This window comes from Larus michahellis, chromosome 1 (assembly GCF_964199755.1).
Source record: "Larus michahellis chromosome 1, bLarMic1.1, whole genome shotgun sequence".
NCBI classification, from domain to species: Eukaryota; Metazoa; Chordata; class Aves; order Charadriiformes; family Laridae; genus Larus; species Larus michahellis.
The window spans coordinates 5,359,228-5,371,877 of NC_133896.1; the positions used below are offsets into that span (position 1 = coordinate 5,359,228).

General features: G+C 42.2%; 1 protein-coding gene across 3 annotated transcripts in view; it reads left to right on the plus strand.

Moving 5' to 3' along the window:
• The window catches only part of TAF3 (TATA-box binding protein associated factor 3), a 127,597-nt gene that overhangs the window by 68,537 nt on the left and 46,410 nt on the right, over positions 1-12,650 (plus strand). Inside the window, exon 3 of one of the 3 annotated variants that reach the window (XM_074573231.1) lies at positions 11,563-11,842. The exons of the other annotated variants lie outside the window; for them this stretch is intronic. The gene's annotated coding sequence lies outside the window, so the exon portion shown is untranslated. The remainder of the gene's footprint in view (positions 1-11,562; positions 11,843-12,650) is intronic. 3 annotated transcript variants of the gene reach the window in all.

A 12,650-nucleotide genomic window follows, 5' to 3' on the forward strand; every position in this document is an offset into this window, starting at 1 on the left:
AAATTATCATTGTTTGCAGCTGTAAAACTGTTTTTTGTCTTGCCCCACGGGAGCCCTGAGCTCTCCTGGTGCAGCGTCAGCCTCGGGGAGGAAGATGAAGAGCAGTTTTGCAATTAGCGCAGTGGACTGGCATTCAGAAGATCAGGGTCAGACTTGCTTTGCGACCTTAGGTAGGTCACTTCCTCCATAAATCAGTATTATTACAGTAATATTTCCTTTCCTTCATCTCAGGTATGTCTTCCGTGTTTGATTTGTAAACTGTTCTGACTGAGGGCTTTTCAGGTGAAGTCTGGCCAGCATCTGCCACAATGGAGTTCTGTTGTTAGCTGGGGTCTCCAAGATGCTTCTTTAATAAAAGCGATCATAAGTTCAATGGTACCACCACGTTACATCATTCTTTTAAACATTGAGACAGACGAGGTTGTACTTGTTAAGCTCAAAAAAAAGTCAGGAAATACCAGTGGTGAGGTTGGACGTAGAATCTTAACCTGTCATTGCACGAGGGTGTTACAAACACAACGTATTTCTCAAGTGCACGATATCGTTAATATTTGATTTATTGGAACTCTGTCAGCAGGAAAGGATGCAGCGTGATGTTGTGCGCTCAGAGCAGGGATTTACTGGAGCTTGATTCATCCAATCTGGATTTACAAAAATATAATTTGGTAGTTTTGCATGATATTTACGTGTAGGCACCTCGTATCTAATTTAGCTATCGGTGTATAGTTTTGTAGGTACTCATCATTGTGAATATATGAGATTCTTTTCTGCTTTAATTTTGGTCACTTATAAATGAATATTCCAGAGTCTAGAGGAGCATTTTAGAACAACAAAATATATCATGTGAATGAACCTACTGCCGAAGCCCAGTACAAGCAGTCTGTGTATGCCCGGTTTGTCCAGTCCTTCCCGGTTTAGAGCTGACTGTGCCTTTGCAGCCCGGCCGTTGGAGCACAGGAAATCCCTGCTCATTCCTGAGCAGACCTAGGAAAAGAAAACAACGGGAGCGAGCTGCCTTTGCCAGGGCAAGTCATTCATCCTGCTCTGATTTTTCCAAGCGTTCCCCAGACGTGCTGCTGCAGAAGAGTGGGCAGAACGGGCGACAGATTGGTTTTTCTGTTCTGGTAGGACATACACAACCAGCAGATCATTGCTTGGGTTCATCTGCGTGGTCAAAGATCTTGACTCAAAGCACTTCCAGTCTTTCGAGAGTTAGCAGGCATCCCTGTCACTGTCTCATGATGGTTTTATGTTAAATTTGTTGTATGTTTAAAAGAAAAAAAAAAAAACAAACATATATAGGGTTAATTTTGGCTGCACACCAGCAGATTGGTCCGTTTTGTAGGTGGCCGGAGTTGTGCCTTGCATCGAAGCTTGCGTGCACGGGGAAGGGGGTTTTACCACTGTACATGAGTAGAAAATTGAGGTCTAGAAGAAGCTGTCCTAGATCATTTCTGCAGAGTCCAGGTTTGTTCTCTTTTGCTTGATAAGGAGTGAGCGTAAAGACCCAAAAGCCCTGACTTGTTTAAGTAGGAAACCTCGTTTGTACTTGTGGAAGTAAGACCAATTAATTCGCCTGTATGCCTGGTACGACACGGCTTCTGGAAGGCTGGTATCCCTCTGTTTCAGGTTGCTTGTCACAACCATGTAAATCCTCGCTTTCGTTATTTTATACTTTATTGAATTTATGTGGGTGGATTCAATGATACCATACCTAGTTTTCACCAAACTCCAAAGCACCATGAAGAAGGGTTGCTCGAGTGGTTTCCACCTCTGCTCTGTCACCCGCGGGGCAGCAGAACTGCACTTACTTTTGGGTTTGTTCTACTTTCCCATGGTTTGAACCGGAGTAAGTAATATGGCCTAAACTTTTTTTTTTTTTTAAAGGTTATGACAGGCCAGACCTGATAAATTTTAGCATGATAGGGAAAGCTATAACCTGCTGAAAATGGGGGTTATAATTAAAATGTGTAGGCACCCTGAATTATAGCTGTTGCGAGTGTTCCAGCTATAGTAATAATTGAAGACCTTTTAATAATTTTATATGTTCTTCTCTAGCTTGGCCTTGAGCTTAGGCAGGACTTCAGTTTCCAGATAATTTTCTTGTCTTCAAAAGTTAAATTGCTTTCTTTAATATAAAGCATACAATAAGGAGTGCAATTGAAGCGCTGCATTCCTCCTGAACCTGCTCTTTCAGCATGAGCCTCCACTTGTTCGGAGCAGATCCAGAAGAACAAACGCTCTTTTATTATTAGATGATAAATCCCTGATGCCGTATCACTGTTTTGCCTTTCAACTTATTGAACTTTCAAGAGAAATGCCTCTGTTTATAACATGAACTGCCCAGTAGCATCCAAATATCTGTCACTGTACTATGGACTTGAATTTTTATTCGGTAAAGTGTGCAGCGTGCTGTGTTGTTAATAGCGCGGCTGATCTAGACGACCAGGATCTGGCGTATATCCTGATGAAGAGCTGTAGAATGAGATGTGGGGTTTACTGTTTTTATTACAGAATTTTGATTGCAAGTTAGAACTTCTAATAAGTTTTAATTAAAGGAGTTGGCAAATTAAGGTTCGTTCTCCTGAGTGCCTAAGAAATATAAAATAGTATTTCTGCTGAAAGTTACTGGGATTGTTTTTCCAAGATTACTGGTGCGCGTTGCCCTGACTTCAAAAATATCTATGCTGAAGGCAAAAGCCCATGTGCTTTAGAAGGTATTATTTACTACCATGTAGAAATATCTGAATACATCGTACCACCTCTAGCATCTGCCTTTGTTAAATGCACAAAGTCTGTTGGAATGGAAAAGCAGTTGGTGCACATGCGCGTGTTTGGTGGATCACGTTTCCATGTTTGAGTTTTACTTCAGTGTTCTCAAGTAGGTTCTGCAGTCTCTAAAACTCGGGAAACTGAGGCAAGGCTCCGAATTTATTTTGCAGGCAACTTCGTTTAGAGGTATCTGTGGCAAAGCGAAGATAAAACGTGTGGAGTTGCCTGTGAAATTTGCTTCCAAATTCATTTCCTTTGAGATACCCAGTGGGTTGCTTCAGCAGAACTCTCTGCTTTCGACACAGCAGTGGGGTATTATGCCAAGAAACATTTTTATAATATTGATATCTTAGCCCACAGGACAGTATTTGTTGAATATTTGGTAAGGTCTCAGCTGCAACAACCAACCGGCAAAAAATTTCTTCTTGTGGGAGCTTTCTACTGAGTTCTAGCGTGTAGTCAAGATTTGGTATTTTATAATGCCAAGAAATGTCGTTAAAAGGCTTTAGAAGCTATTAGGCTTGAAGCGGTGTTTTCTGACGCAGAGTATCAAATTGATAGTCAACCATAATTTGGTTTTTAAGTTTGTCTGTTGAATGAGTACCAATTTGTATAGATAATACATTGTGTGTTAAAGTGAGTGCTCCGCTTTTGTACATTCCCTTCCATTAAGAAGATGAGACCTCGGATAACTAGGAGTTTCAGATAATGTGGAATCAAATACGGTAGCAAGTCGTACTGTAACAAATCAGCACAATGACTATTTTATGTTTGAAATGGAGATCGTGTTTTGAGTGCCTGTAAATGCCTTGTTGGAAAAATCAATTCTGAGCATCCCCTTTCTCCACGTTTTGATTCATTTTACCTCGAATGTATTTTGACACGGAAAGTTTCAGTCCGCTCGCATGCCAGGTTTAACTCTCTTGGCTTTTTATGCTTAGTCCAGATTTACACCAAGGTAACCGGGAACAGTGTGTGCTTTTGAAGGGCGCGTTAACCCGGGCTTAATTACTGCATTAGACTGGTAAAGCAGCGTAAGAAAAGCATGCATAGAAAACTTCTGAAGAAGAAATTGAACTTCAACAACATATCACGCTTTTTGTTTCTTCGAGACATCTCAGTAGACTTCAAACTCTTAATATTTTTGGACTCTCCATGGGTTTTGGCAGACTTGCACCGTGTAGAACAGTAACGCTATAGCATCCTGCCCTGTAGGATCGACAGAGCTTGTTTCATTTGGGGCAGGCAAATGAGTAAATAAGGCTTCCCGATACATTCAGAGAGCTCAAAGCACTTAGGGAGAAATATCAATAATCCCCATTTGATAGCGGAAGGCGCGGAGCTGTGTCTTGTCAAGCACCGCTGAGCTGGTCATGGGCAGAGAGGGACCTTCAAATCTGCTTGAAATAGGAAAGTCGATGGGAGAGAGAGATACGGGAGGGCTATTCCAACCCACCGGATCGGAGGAAGAGGTTCTATAGAGAGATGTAACATGTACCTTAGTTTGATTTATTTATTTTTCCTCGCTGAGGAGAGAGTCTGCTGTGTTCGACGCTAGATAGTCTTTGCCCTGGGTGCCGTAAGCTTTTGCATTTTCTGAAGGGATATATTGGCAGTATTGTGAAAATGTGACTGTGACCTATTTAGGCGGGTTAGAGTGGGGTACAAATCTCTGCACTAGGAAGAAGTATCATTTTCCAGCTGGGCAGAAAATCGCATTTCTTCTGTAATAGAACACAAGAGCTCATTGAACACCGGAGTGGAGTGGCTGAGCCGTCGGCGCTCCGCCGGGGGAATGAAGTCTCCGCTTAAATATTCCATCAGATAGCAGAAATCCTGGGAGTCCGAAGAACAGAATTACTGGCTTCAGCAGATGACCAAAAAGTTCTTGTTTTTCTCGGGAGAGACTGCTCGGCTGCAGCAGAGGATTGGTTTTAGAGGAGCTGCAAGATGCTTTGTGTATGTATGTTCCTTGCTAGTTGTCCAGGGCTGAAAATAAAGAGGAAAGTATTACATATGAGCATAACCCTGCACTGGCAACAAGATGACGTTCAGAGATTCATGCACATTTAAATGAGCCTGTCATAGAAACGGGAACTTTTGAATCAAAGGCTTCTGTTTCTCAGAAAATCTACCATTTGACCTAAAAGCTCAGAAGTTGGGTAGGGGGACTACCCAAAATGGTTAGGGGTGGGACAGTCCAATATTTGTGTTGATAATGTTGCAGTCAGGATCAGACAGTTTGTAGGAGGAGGTAGTAACTCCTCCGAGACCTCCTGGTGTCGTCGGGGAAAAAAGCAAACCAAAAAACTCCGAAGCACGCAAGGTCCTGGTGAATAGCTTGTGCATACAAAACTACATCTCTTTTTTCCATCCGTTCTCACTCGTCTAATGGGAGATTGCTTCCCCTTGGAAACCTAGACTTTGCTGCCTTTCTTCAAGTAATACTTAAAGGTGATGGATTGTTTAAAATTTATTTTAAGATTTAAAGAAGCTTCGCAAATTCACACTGGGAGAAGAATATTAACGTGCAAGACTCTGTGAATTTGGGCGATGTCACATCGTTAGGTTTGTGCAGGAGCTCTGAAGTGCATCGCAGTTATTGAATTTCATTATGCGAGATGGGCAAATCTTATCTCAGCCTCATGCTAGCGTCACAGCAGCGAACTTGTTGAATTCCCCTAAGTTATGGAAATATCTTGTGTAGAACCTAAACTCTGTATTACAAGTTTTGACACAGCTCTGTTTCAACCAATGGGGAACACATATTATTTTCTATCCTTCAAAGCTGCTTTTCTGTAGAGATAACATTGGCAAGGATAGCTTCGAAGATAGGCGCTCACTCAGCGGAGGAACATTTCTGTATTACTCACAAAGATAAGGCGGTATTAAGAACTTCCTTGGAGTTCTTACCAAAAATCAATTCTATCTTTTATAGTTCTCCAGAGATAAATCATCCCTCTCCCCATCCTAATCCGCACTGGGCAGGGGGCAGAGGCAGGGAGAAGGATGTGGTACAAAAAGTGGATATTACAATCTCACGGTACTTTTGCAATTTATTTTAAAATTTAAAACTATACTTTTTCAGAATGGGGCGTCAGACACAAAGTGATGGTCATTCCCAAATCAGTCATAGCCCAGTGACCAAAGTAGATAATATATTGCAAGGATTTAATTCGTAGAATCATAGAATCATAGAATGATTTGGGTTAGAAGGGACCTTAAAGATCTTCTAGTTCCAACCCCCTGCCCTGGGCAGGGACACCTCCCACTAGACCAGGCTGCTCAAAACCCCATCCAACCTGGTCTTGAACACCTCCAGGGATGGGGCAGCCACAGCTTCTCTGGGCAACCTGGGCCAGTGTCTCACCACCCTCACAGTAAAGCATTTCTTCCGAGTATCTCATGTAAATCTCCCCTCTTTCAGTTTAAAACCGTTACCCCTTGTCCTGTCACTACACTCCCTGACCAAGAGTCTCCCCATCTCTCCTGCAGCCCCTTTAGGTACTGGAAGGGGCTCTAAGGTCTCCCCAGAGCCTTCTCTTCTCCAGGCTGAACAACCCCAACTCTCTCAGCCTGTCCTCGCAGCAGAGGGGCTCCAGCCCTCTGATCATTTTCGTGGCCCTCCTCTGGACCCGTTCCAACTGGTCCATGTCCTTCTTATGTTGGGGGCTCCAATACGTTGGGGACACGGTACTCCAAGTGGGGTCTCACCAGGGCGGAGTAAAGGGGCAGAAATTACTCTCTCTGCCAGAAGAAACCACTTCTGGGTTGTTTCAGTGGCAGGAGGAGCTTGCCTCCCCTAAGGAGAGATCAGGATCGTACTGTAGATGAGCGAAAACCAACAATTCCTTTTTTTAAGACATCTCACCTAATTCAAGGAGGGAGACATGGACTTTTTCTCCTTCTGCCCGTATGAAAAAAAAAATCTGAAGAGCCAGATTACACCTTCTCTTAATCAAAAGGTGAGCTGGTAGGTTCAGCGTTACATTTCCAAACTCATCCTGTACTTCTCGTTTTCAGCTTTGCCACCAGTATTTTGTGTGACAGTGACCATACATAAATAGTTTGTTCTTTTAGTGCCCTGTTTGGTTTTTCGTCTGTAAGATGAGACCACTGATTTCGTTTTTCTGTGCAAATTATTTGCTATTTGTGCATGAAAAGCCTGTAAAAATATGTGGCTGTGCCATGAGCCAGGTTGTCCCGAAACATCTGGTCTTGGCAATAGAAAATTCCCAAAACAGTGGCTTGGCAAAAATATTATTCCTGAGCAAGAATGAATTAAGACTTTTATTCTGAATCAGGTATCTTGTGTCTCTAAATACCTGCTATTCTTGAGCAGTCATAGAGCTTATTAATCATATTGCTTATGATAAATGATATTTTTTCCCACTCTGTCATTCAGCATGTCTGGTATGTGTCAAGGGTAATATTCTCTCGTGATGGTGTAGCGTATTGAAAATGGAAATAATGTATTTACAGTTTCTCAGGTGTCTTTTCTCCTCCTAATTCCTTATACTTTTGACCGTAACTGACTATTTTTTTTCCTTTTTTAATTTGCAGAAGGCATAGATCCAAGTCCTGACAACACCTTTCTTAGGGGATTAAGAAGGTGTCCTTGTTCTTGCTCACAGATTTTATGGTTAGATTTCTTTCTCCCTGTAAGACACCTAGATGTTTTAAACAGCCTTCTGTGCACATAGCTGAGTAAATCTGAGATTTTTGTAGGAAACCTTTAATCGCCAGAGCACAAGATATTTATCCCACGGTAGCAGATATATCTGAGGGACCCATAAAGAATTTCTGGCAAAAGGAAGCAAGTAGTTATTGTATTAAAATTCCTAATGCTTTATTTTTCTTGTTACTTCATCCCGCAGTTCTAGGGGTCATTTTGATTGAATTTAATGAGTTCCTGGGTGTATGCAGAGTCCACCAAGGTTTTGTGTTTGTTTCTTTAGCCCAGAAATGGTGGAGGAACGGGAAGAAGCTCAGAAATAAAACAAGAATCTGATGTCTGCCAGCATCTTATCCAGCACTTGAAACAAACTCAGATATTTGTGGGTCTGAATTTCTTTGTTAAAGGCTCTTTAGCTCCCTGCAGAAGAAGTGGTGGCAGGTACTTTTTGTACGTTTCGGTGATATTTCATCTTTGAGAGAGATTTCTAGACATTATCTGAGGTTCTTCTGCTGCCCGTCTCTCAGCTCAGGGCAGTGACAGTTCTTGGTGGGAGGGAGAGAGGAAAGGGTTTCCCTTCTCCCGCTTTATTAGGGAATAATATGGTGTAAAGAGGGGGAAACAAAACAAAATTTAGAAGGTAAATTGAGGAGGGATCTTTGCTGAGTCAAAGATGCCATTCAGGAAAAATAGCCAAATCTCCTGCCCTAGTTGGAAAAAGAATCTTCTCTCCTACTGTGAAGTAAGAGATCTGAATAAGTCTTCTCCTGAACTTTCTCCATCTGCAGCAAGAGGCTGAATCGGTACATAAGCGTCCATATCTACCCTTAAGAGAAGATGAAGAATGTCCCATCTCAACCTGAAAGGGCTCGTAGGTCTACTAAAATACAAAAAGCAAAGCTAGCAACAGAAATTGTGTATGGACACTGTGATGTACAGACCTGGAACGTTGTGTTTTCATCATGTGCCGTTCTTTTAAGTCAGAAGACTGACAGTCCCGTGTCTGATGTAGATGCTACATGCTGGGGAGAGGGTTTATCTGCTGTAGCTGTGGGATGCTGGCAAGAGGAGTATTATGCAACCACGCTCTAAGGTAGTCTACGCTAGACACTGTTGGTACCTCGTGTCGCATGTTGCTGGTCATTGCAAGCAACTTCATACTCTTGAGCATTATATTAAAAACCAGAAAAGAGACTGTAAGCTAACTCATCTTGGCCACAATGCACCATAGGTGGATATATTCTCGTGGTTTGGCATGGTGATGCTGAATTCACCATTTTAAGACAATCTATAACTTAGTGATCAAACTGTGATGCTTCAGCTATTCCTGGTTTCTGCTATAACATATGAATAATAAAGCAGGATCCACAAAAGTTGTATATCTAAAAGTTAGATATCTAAATCCCTTCTGAAAGCAATGAATGCTTCGTGAGAATATGAGGTGTAATTACTTTTTAATAACTGCTGAGATACATCACATCTGAACAGCTTCTTATCTAACAGCATCCTCGGGCATTTTTTTATTTTTCTGGATGTGCATAAGAAATGAAGCCACAGTATCAAAGGTGTGAGACAGAAGAACTCAGGAGTGAGGAGACTCTCCCTCAAGGAGTGTGTGAGGACCAAAGCTTATAGGATTTAGCATCATGTGATGGAGAAACCAAACCAGCAGCAATTGCTCCCCTTTCGCATTCTGGCTTGTTCCACAGTCACTTTGACTGTGTTTCCACATCCTTTTTTGTTCCATCTTCCTCATTTTCACGCTGAAATACTTGTTTGGTGTAACTCTTCATCTCCTCTCCTTATCTTCTTACTTATAGTAGTAAGTATCTTCTTACTACTTCTTACAGTCCTGTGTTTCATGGGCTTCCTGGATGTTTTGTCCTTTACCCTTTGCGTCAGTCTTGCCTTCGCCCACGGGTCTCCTTCATTAAAGTATCCCGAGTGGCACGAAGAGGGAAGAACACATTTGCTTTCCTAGTTTTTCTCTTTCTGCTAAATACTAACAAAAGAGAAAGATGAGAATGAGGGTGTCATGGTTTTGGCCAAATTGGCCAATGGCCAGCAACAGATGCTCCCCCCACCCCAAAAAGCTGTAATATAGAAAAAACTAGTATTTTCTGGGTTTCGGAAGGGGCAGGCAGTGAAGACCAAACAAAAGGAGGAAAATACAAGGATGAGAGAAAACGGAGAATCAGAACAAAAAGAAGAAACAGAGAAATGGGAAGGCAAATCTTCGGTGTTGTTCATGTTCATGATTTATTCGTGCAGCAGCGTGGGTGAAGGCAGTGCTTTACAAACATCATTCCGGTCCCTGCCCCGTGAATTTGCAATTTGAATTGGGAGGTGGGAAAAATTCATGCAGAAAACCTCCCGCGTTTCAATTTATTTCTCTGTAATGCATCCCAGAGCAGATTTCATTTTGGGGAGAGGAGGTTAACGACAGATTGTTGTTGCTGATAGGATTCGGGTCAAACTGCTGCGTGCTATTTGGCTCGTAACTGGATTAATAGAGGGGGTGTTCTTAAAAATTACATGCCACGGCAGGAGGATAATCCCTTCCCCACTGAATTTCCAGTCCTGTTCATCAGCAGAGGTGTTTGGCCGAGCGTACTCTGCAACAATTTATCCATTAGAACCCAAGCTTCCCTACCACTGGCTTTAATCCTAGCTTGGAAGGAGCATCCTCGCCACAGTTGAGAGCGCTTTGTTCTGCCTGAATCCCGAAAATACCAACAGTTCGTACTCACTCCCGTAGATAAATCTCCCCTCCACCCCCCAAAAACTCATGGAGACAGAGGTGGTCAAGGTCTGAGTTTATGGAAGCCATGTGGAAGCTATGTCTGCGTTAGCCAAGAGCTGGAAGACAGTCAAGCAACTTAGGTTAAAAAAAGCCAAAACACCCCTCCGGATGCTCGCAAGGGCTGGTTATATCCACCTACCAGAATGGCATTTAAAATTATGAGGAAAATACGTCTAGAAATTAGCTTATATGAGGTATTACATGAGATCATCTGGAGCTGGAAGGTTGATGGGCTTTTTTTGATGGTGGCGCTTTTAAGAGCACAGGTTTTGAAAGTGTAGCAAGGAGAAGGTGACGATCAAATAAAGCGTTACAGATTAATTCTGCATCACTGTAAATGCTTTCGCTGTGTTTGATAGCTAAGGGGAGTTTCATATCTCAAGATGAAGAAGTTGTCTTTAGTTTGTGGCTTCTTCAGGGGTCGTTGTAGAGCATCGGCTGGTGTCCGTGGGAATTTCAGTTCCCTCTGGGCAGGGAGTCACCTGGTGCTGTACCAGTCTCAGGTCCAGGAAACAGGAAGATTCCATGGGAATCTGACAACTCTAGAATGAAGGATTTTTGATTTTTTTTATTTTTTTTTTTTAATGTCTGAGTGGAAAGTTAATGTTACGTAAAACTGCCTACTGAAGCCAATTCCTTCACTAAATTTGTTTTCATAGGGTTTTTTTCATTTCTCCCGTGTGTCCAAGAAAAATATTACTTAGCTAAAAGGCATTAATTCAGTTTAAATCAGGATATCAAGCCCTCGGAGTCTAGTGCTGATGTGCATGCACAAGTTTCGTGTTTAATTTAAGCCTGCTGGTTACTGGCTCTTTGTTTGTTTCTCCACTGTCCCTGCTTTCCCCATATTCAGGATGCTTATCTCATAAACTGCTAGAAAACTAATGGCCGAGTACCATTCTTTAAGTAATTCAGGTGGAAAAACAATCTCCGGCAAAGTTTCTATAATCAAGTATGTATGCAATGCAGCTTGTGGGCAAACTTGATCAAAATAGATCCTTAATTTCTAGTTAAGCCTAACTAGTTGTGGTTTTTTTTAATAAGGAAAAAAAAAAGCAGAATGCGATACGAAACCGCTTCTCGTTTTCCTTTGCAATCAGCACATCATTTTTGTGTTGTTAAAGGACACAAGTTGCATCCTTTAGATACAGAGCTTGGGCGAGCTTTGCAAAACAATTAGTGCATCTTACGCATGGTCTTGACTCGATTGAATAATTACTCAAATAACGGTCAGTAATGGAATACATAGGGTTATCTCATGGCTAATCCTCAGGTAATGGAGTTGGTGTATCTCTGATTTTTCTCTTCGCAGCTTCCAGTGAACAGGAGACTGAGACAAAAGCGATGATGGGAAACAGAGGGAGTCACTGGAGGCCAGCAAGGAAAAGGAGGCCTTATCTTAAGCAATTAATCAAGAAAACTCCTATTGTGGGACAATTATTCAAAGCTAATTCTAGAATAGCTTTAGAGCCCGAGGTCCTGGAGGTTTTTTGTGTGTGTTTTTTGGTTTTGTTTTAAGAATTTTGCCAAGGTCATTGGGAGCACTGGGGCAGACCCTGCATCAAAATGAAGAAGCTGATGCCTACTTTTGGGTGAGTTGAGCGTCAAGTGCAGCATCACGCAGCCTTGGCTTTGAGCTCGCTGTCGGAGCTGTAATTTCGTATTTTAAAAAAATGGGTTGGAAAGTTTCTAAATGGAGAAAATATTTTGAAACTCGCCTAACGTTTCCACAAAACCGTCCTCTGTTATTTTGCATCCATTGCGAGCGGTGCCAAGAGGAGCGCGCCACGAATCGTTTCACCTTCACGCGATTGTCACCCCAGTGTAGATGCAGGACTGATATCTCTGAATCTCTCTTCTATTCTTTTTCTCGTGGTTTTTTTTTTTTTACACTGCTTTTTGCTTAGCTTAATTGTCCTACAAAGGCTTACAGCAACTGCAGAAGCGTAGTGTTGTTTCGTGGCCGTGGCTTTGCAAAAGGCCACGAGGTCTTTCCAGTCATTCCCAAAAAAAGCTCTTGTACGGTGAGAGCATTTAACAGATTCCTTTGCTCTGTGTTCAGCCTCTGAGCTCCCTTGGAAGTGAGATTTATTTGAAGATGTTACCGTGATCCATGAGGTCCTACGGAAAGAAGCAATAGATTTTAGCAGCTGTCCCTGAAAAATTATAAGGTCGCTGGAGGAAAAAAGAAAAAAAAAAAAAAAAAGAGTAGAGCTTTTAAATTGGATGTGGTTTAAATTTTCCTACGACGTCCTGAATTTGGCTCCTTGCTGGAGCGGGAAGCTGCTCGCAGAATTATTACTCAGCACCGTCACCCCGTGCTCTCGTAGCACTTTTTATTTTTTCCAGCGGTGCTGACAGCAGCATTTTGAACCCTCCTTAGCGTCGGGCTGTCCCAGC